This window comes from Tupaia chinensis, unplaced genomic scaffold (genome assembly GCF_000334495.1).
Source record: "Tupaia chinensis unplaced genomic scaffold, TupChi_1.0 Scaffold000443_1, whole genome shotgun sequence".
In the NCBI taxonomy this organism is placed as follows: Eukaryota; Metazoa; Chordata; class Mammalia; order Scandentia; family Tupaiidae; genus Tupaia; species Tupaia belangeri.
Genome location: NW_006159948.1, coordinates 2,184,227 through 2,191,440, shown reverse-complemented (window position 1 = coordinate 2,191,440; position 7,214 = coordinate 2,184,227). Strand labels below are relative to the sequence as shown.

The window sequence follows — 7,214 nt, the reverse complement described above, 5'->3', positions numbered from 1 at the left end:
GCTTATATACCCTGGTCAGTGTGTGATGTATCTTGCGTACATCTTACTTTTGCATACTTTTAAAATTATAATTACTTAACAGCACTAGCTATTAATTCCTTGTCTTCTGACACAGGGAGGGGCCTTTACATTCATCTTATTGTTTGAGCTTGTTAAGTTTTAAGTTAGAGTGGCCCTTAAAAGTCCTTGCATCACTTAATGAGAAGAAACTGCTGCATCTTCAGAGTCCAGGCATACCAGATCTCGAACAGAATTCTTCCTAATCAGGCATACAATACCAATCATATTTGATGGTGTGGTGGTTTCCTAGTATAAATTTCTTCATCTCTGGTTTTTCTTCGGTTGGTATGCTCGTCTTAACAAATTAAATCCTAGAAATGGGTCATATTCAAAAGTCTATAATCTATTCTATCCTTTTAAAGTATCTTATGTTTCCATCTAGAAAGTAAATTAACACCTTTAGAGATATGAAAAACAAAACCAGACTTTTTTTTTTCTTTAAGCTTAGAACATGACTATCATAACTGCTGTCTTGTTTATACATCTCTTAGAAAAATAAAAAAGATCATTTTTCACAGCTGAGAAACCAATATTGATATATAATTATAAAGTAAAATTCAGAAGTACAGGATTTGTGTTGTATAGCTCACTCTAGTCTTGGACAACCATGGGATCAAATTGTTCAGCCACTGAGGTTGGAACACAGTAATCAAAACCTTATTTCAGAAGCAGTCATTAGAGTTTCTCAATCCTGACCCTATTATCTGGTACAAAATGTATCCAAGGCACTTTCAGAAGAACTTCATCTTGCCTCTTCCCCCATGCCTTTACATGCACATTTCATACCATTACTCCACCTCATATCTGATATATTACCCAATCTCTCTCTCTTTGTTGTAATTAATACACTTTAGTTACGGAACATTTATGTTTGCAGAAATTGAACTGACCTCAAATATGGTTAGTTCCTTCAGTTATACCTTTACAGAGTGTTCCTACTCCTTGTACACATACAGTTTCCCCTATTATTAGTAGTATATATTCATTAGGATGGATGAACAAATATCAATACTTTATTAGCTAAAGTTTGTATTTAATTAGGGCTTGTTCTTTTTGTTGTAGAGTTCTATGGATTTTGAAAAAGGTACACAGTCATTTTTACTGCTATTACAAAATCATACAGAGTAGTTTTTACAGCTCTAAAATATCTTCTATAGTCCTATTTGTTTTTCCTTACTTCTCTCAAACTCCTGGAAACTACTGATCTATTAATATTGTTTTTGTCTCCATAGTTTTCCTTCCTCTGAAATATATAGACTCAAGATCATAGTCTCATGAACTTTTCACATTGACCTATCTCATTCAGCAATATGCTTTTAAGATTTCTCTATTTCTTGTTCGATAGTTCATTTACTATTGATCACTGGATATTATTCAATGTGTATATGTTTGTTCATTCATTCCTCGATTGAGTGACCTGTTGGTTGCCTTATAGTTTTGGCAATTGTGAATAAAATATTCATAGACTTTTGTATTTAGGGTTTTATTGTATTTTTTTTTCTTTGACATAAGTTTTCAGCTATTTTGGATTAATACCAAGGAGTGTGATTTCAGGATTGTATGGTAAGAGCATATTTCTTAAAAAATTGCCAGTTTATTTTTCAAAATTGTTAAGCTAATTCCTTCTTCTTCTTTCCTCATATATATTCCTTTCTCTGTAATAGTTTTTCTCTGTGTTCCTTTTGCCTTTTCTGTGCTTATTTTTTTCCTTTAAGAAATTACTTTATCATTTTGATACTCTACACTAAATGTTTATTAAAGTGTTAAATGTAAAAAGACAATTCAAATACAAGGGCCGTGTGAAATTCAGTAAGATGCCATTTACATTAAATATGTCTTCAGAATCTCCAAAATATAAGCATATTATCAAAAGATGAGAGTTAGATAAAAAGATACCTGAGGGCAAAAATCCTTCAGCTGACTCTCCAAATTAATCATTCACAGCCAAGCTGACCTCAAATGTGGTTAAGTGCCTTCAGTTATGCATTTAACCTTAACCTCAAAGCTTTGAATTCTTGCTAACTTTATGTGACCTCAAATATAGTGATCAGGTTTTTTTTTTTTAATCTTATATGTAAATTTAAAATGGTAGATTTCTTTTTTTTTTTTTAAGAGGTTTTTGCTTTAGGGCGTGAGCTCTCGCCAGACAGAGAGAGAGACAGAGAGATAGAAAGCGAGAAATCACCCCCCAGGGGGGTTGGCCTCGCCACAGTCCTTTTCCTCCATTCTCCTCTTGGGATCTTGGGCATGCAGGCACATGCACCCAGCGTGAGTTTTAAGCCACCGGGTCTGGAACAGAAATTGCGGTCGACTACGTGGGAGTCCAGCGACATAGCCATTAGGCTAACTGCTGGTCCCCCAAAATGGTAGATTTCTTACAACTGCCCTTTTTTACCTTTCTTCAATGACTACCATGTAGGAAACATAATAAATAAGTGCTGAAGGGATGAATGAATACTAAAGTCTTCAAAGGTAAGCATAGTGCCTCTCACAGGTGTAATTCTCTGACTATCTGAATGCTAAGATGTTTAAAGGAGGATTGAGTGACTATCTGAATGCTAAGATGTTTAAAGGAGAAATGAGTTCATTCAAATGACTTCTGAATGTAGAGGAACATAAAATATTTGTTTCATCTCATTTGAATTAGCTCTTTTTAAAAGCATAATGTACAGATACTGAAATATATCACAATATTACATGTGATACATTTTTGTATATACATATATGCTGCCTACTCTGAATATACACTAATTCCCAAAATGTTTATGTCAGGCTTTTTGATAGATACCACACCTTTCTAGCTTGTAACACCAATTTTAGTAGTTCTTGTCAATAGTTATCAAAACTATTTTAAAATGTACAGTCCCGCTAACAATGTAAGAGAGACAGTTACACATCATTGACAACATTTGTTATTTTTTAAAGAATTATTTTATTTTCACTTTATTATTTATTTATTTATTTATGTAAATTTGACCAGAGAGGGTCAGAGTGAGAGAGAGTGAGAGAAATTGAGAAAGCCAGACACCAGGTCCAGGACTGTAAACACGTTGACCATGTGGGAGTCCAGTGCCCTGAACTACCACGCCACCTGCTGGCCCCACCATTTCTTTTTAATCTCCAGAGAGAGGCAGAGAGAGGGAGTCCATAAAGCACCCCCAAGTGGGGCTAGGTCCTCAGGCTGCCAGGTCTAGGACTTGAACTGCATCTTACAATATGGGAGTCCAGTGCCTTAACCACCATACCACCCGTTGGCCCCAGTTTTGGGTTATTTTAACATTGCTCTCTAGGAGTTCTTCACATACTGGGGTTCTGGCATTTTGTCACATCTTTGTTTGGAAATATTTTCTCTTAATATGTGCTTTGCTTTTTCATTTTAACTTGGTGTCTGTATATAAACAGTAATTTTAATATAATGAAGTCCAATTTATTTATATTTTACATTTAATTTTTTTATCCTCATTAAAATCCTATTAACTACCTCATATTCTTATTTCTTTGTCTGGTCTTGTTCTATTTTTATAATGCATCCTAATTAAAAGTCAGTTGTTAATTTGAATATTTATTTCTCCTTAAGTCAACTGGAAGCTATAAAATCACAAATGAATCAAACAGGTTCAATATGTGACACTGCCTACTCTACTCTGCAGGTTTTCTCAGCTGTAGGTCTAATGACCCCATGATGTGTTTACTCCAGGGCAGGTGACAGCTCTTCTTTGGAAGGAAATATATTCTGAAGGAGTTCTAATTCTAGCACCAGTCAATACAATATAACAATTAGGGGTCTAATAATGTGATGAAGTGGAATTATATCAAGAGTATTAAACACTTTCCCCACTGTACATTGTGATGCTGTTAAATAGAATATCATTTTGTGTGAAATTCTGTTTAATTTATCAACATAAATAGCATATTCCTCCACCAGTGACACTGAAATACATCCACTCAGATCTATTGGTTGTGAAGCTAGAACACCTCAATTTAATTACCCTTAACTTTCAGAATCGGTCATCCTATCTAGCTGAGCAAATCCACCCATATTTGAATGCATTACAATAATATGGAAGATTTACTGTTCAGCGAAGCAAGAGACATTATGTGTCCCCTCTTAAAATATACCAAATGTCTGCATTCTGTGATGGAAATGGAAACATTGGACAGTATGAAAGGATGGAGAGCAACTGTAGATCCCAGACAGTGTGGGAGGGTGAGGGTGGGGAACGGCAGAGAGGCAAAGGAAGAGAATCAAGGGGGAAAAGGACTAAGATACATGAGAAACACACACACCACACACAATAAATAAATGATCAAAATATATGAATAAAATGAGAAAAAGTGGAAGAAAATAATCTTAGAGTTTAAATGTGGCATTTTTTACTAGTTGTTTTTACATAGAAATAAATTATAAATTAGTGAATTCAAGATTCCATAACAAAATACTGAAAAATAAAAGCAGAAGTTCTCAAGCAGCTGTGTTAATTAAGCATTTTAGAGTGCAGGAAGAGAGAACTTCCAAAACACTTCATCTGACAGCCTGCAAGAAGGGAGGCAGACAACAAACAGGAGAGCGTGGGGAAGTAAAATGCCTGGTGTTCTTGAACACTGAGCTCTGCCTCTGTGGATCCTTAGTACCTCATTTCACATTTAGAGGTTCTTGCCAATTCAAAATGGTGTTAGGCTAAGCACTGTGTGACCATTACAGTACCTTTGCCATCTCCATAGTTCTATCATGTATTATTGCCCCAGTATGACTGAATTTGGTTACCCCAAACAGAAGACATACTTTGGGTTTAGTATCAATATATCTATTTCTTTTATAAAACAACAACACCTTATTATGTGTTTTTCAGAAACAAACACTTATAAGCAGTACTAATGAGAAAGGCCCTGCTTTTGCCGGTTAGTGGTTAAATAAACATCAGCATTGTAAGACACTCCGTTAAGCAGTTAACGCTGCAGGTCAGCCATGGCTTGATTACAGATTACTTCACAAGTGATGACAGTGATTTTTAAAATTCCATGGTAAAGTAAGAAATATTTCAATGTGTTGAAAATAGATAAGAAAAAATAAAAAAGAAAATGGAGAAGAACAATACTATGTCCCACTCTGGTGAACCAGCAAGAAAATAAGATAGCTATTCAGAAAAAGAAGCTTTTCAGAATATATCAGCGATATATTCAGTTTTCTCATTACTTTTCTTATCAATAAAGGATCCAAATACATGTATGTTTTGAACAAAACATCAAAGTATTTATTTTTCATGTTTGCCCCAATTTAAATATAAAAGTTTATAAAGTTGATATTTCAGTACTGAATTTAAATACCAATGTTGTCTAATTACAGGCATTGAGGGCCAGCCTGTGGCCAGCCTGTAGCATGGTGGTTAAGGCAGCTGGACCCCACATGGCCAACTGCACAGTTGAAGTCCCAGACCAACGGCTTGCAAAATATGCCCCACACGTGTACATAGGTGCCTAAAATCCCAACAGGAGGGAGTAATGCAGGGGAAGGAATTGCAACACGAACATCCCCTCTGTGTATTTTGGGGGTGATTTTTCACTTCCCATCTCTTTATTTGTCTCTCTGTCTCTCTACAGTGAGCATATGTGCTCTCTAGCAAAATAAAAATATATATATACTGAAATGAAATGTGTTCGAAAGAAAAAAGTTTATTTTGAATGAAATATTGTGGATACACACACACACACACACACACATATATACACATTTCTATGTATATATAATCATTTCTTATATTTAGTATATGTAGTAGTTTTTTATTCTTCATTTCAAATGGGTACAATTGCAAATAATCACTTTGGTATTTGAGTTAAATAAAAAATAAAAGCAGTATATACTGGCTTAAGTTAGGATAGTTTATTGCAAGAGGAATTTCACAGTTGTGGAAACAAAAGAGAAACAGGAGACAGGATACAGACAATTAGGGATAATAAATATTCTTAAAATCTTTGATGCTAAATGTTTATGATTGTGAGTTGGTCCCGGATGATCCTTTATTGATGAGTTATTGCAGTCAGGTTTTCATAATCTACCCAAGACCTCAGATGTTGGGTTCCCAGGGCAGGATATCAGTAGAAGCCAGAAGACCAATATCTTCCATAGTATGAGGGGCTATATCTGAAGCCTCCAAAGCCAGAGCCATATCCGTAGCCTCCATAGCCCAAGCCATAGCCACAGCCGTAGCCCAGTCTGCGGAAGCTGCCACACCCACCGCCATAGCCATAGCCCAGGCCATGCCGTACGCGAGTCCCCCGTAGTATCTGCCGTAGTAGCTCATGGTGTCAGGGGTGGCGAGTTTGGTTTGCAGGATTGTGAGTGAATGTCAGAATGCATCGAGGGCAGTTTATATACACTGGTCAGAGCACGTGGTAAATCATGTGTACACCCTCTTCTTGCATCATTTTACGCATTACCTGTCATGTTAAAGCTTGTTAATCTACTACCTTCTGACATAAAGAGAGGCCCTCATTCTCATTAAAATATTTCTACTTACGTAACATCTTATTTAGGATATTCTTGAACTTAACTGCTATGCTTCTAGGAGGAGGAATGGCTATTTCTTCAAAACATGCAGATTCTAGACCATGAATAGAATTGCTCTTTACAAGGTATATTACATCATCAGCACTGGATGGCATTCATTTCTAAACATTTTCTATGTTTTGTCATCTTCTGAAAAACCTCCAAATAGATTCACAATTATTTCCTTAATTTACAGATGTTAAACCTATATTTTTCAAAAAGCGAGCTTAGATTTTTTAAATGCTTTTTTTTTCATTTCAAGAAAAACAGTTTTAGTTTTAATAGATCAAAATCAAAAAATGTTAAAAGAAATTTTCTGAAGACATAAAGCCAGGAAAATGTTAGGATTCAGTTCAAACAGTAGGTAGATGAACATATCAATAGTTCAAGAGAAAAAAAAAATCCTTAAATCTAAAAAACAAAGCATAAAGAAAATCATTAATGTTTTAGTCAAAACTCATAAAATTCAGGGACCAGCAGTTAGCGTAATGGCTATGTTGCTGAGCTCCCATGCAGTCGACCTCAATTCAAGTCCTAGAGCCGGTGGCTTAAACTTATGCCAGTCACGTGTTCATGCCTGCTCAAGATCCCAAGAGGAGAATGGAGGAGA

General features: G+C 35.5%; 1 pseudogene; it reads right to left on the bottom strand.

Annotated features, from left to right (window-relative positions):
- Window positions 1–6,150: 6,150 nt before the first annotated feature.
- LOC114009041 (keratin-associated protein 19-3-like) lies at window positions 6,151–6,359 on the bottom strand (annotated as a pseudogene).
- Window positions 6,360–7,214: the final 855 nt, after the last annotated feature.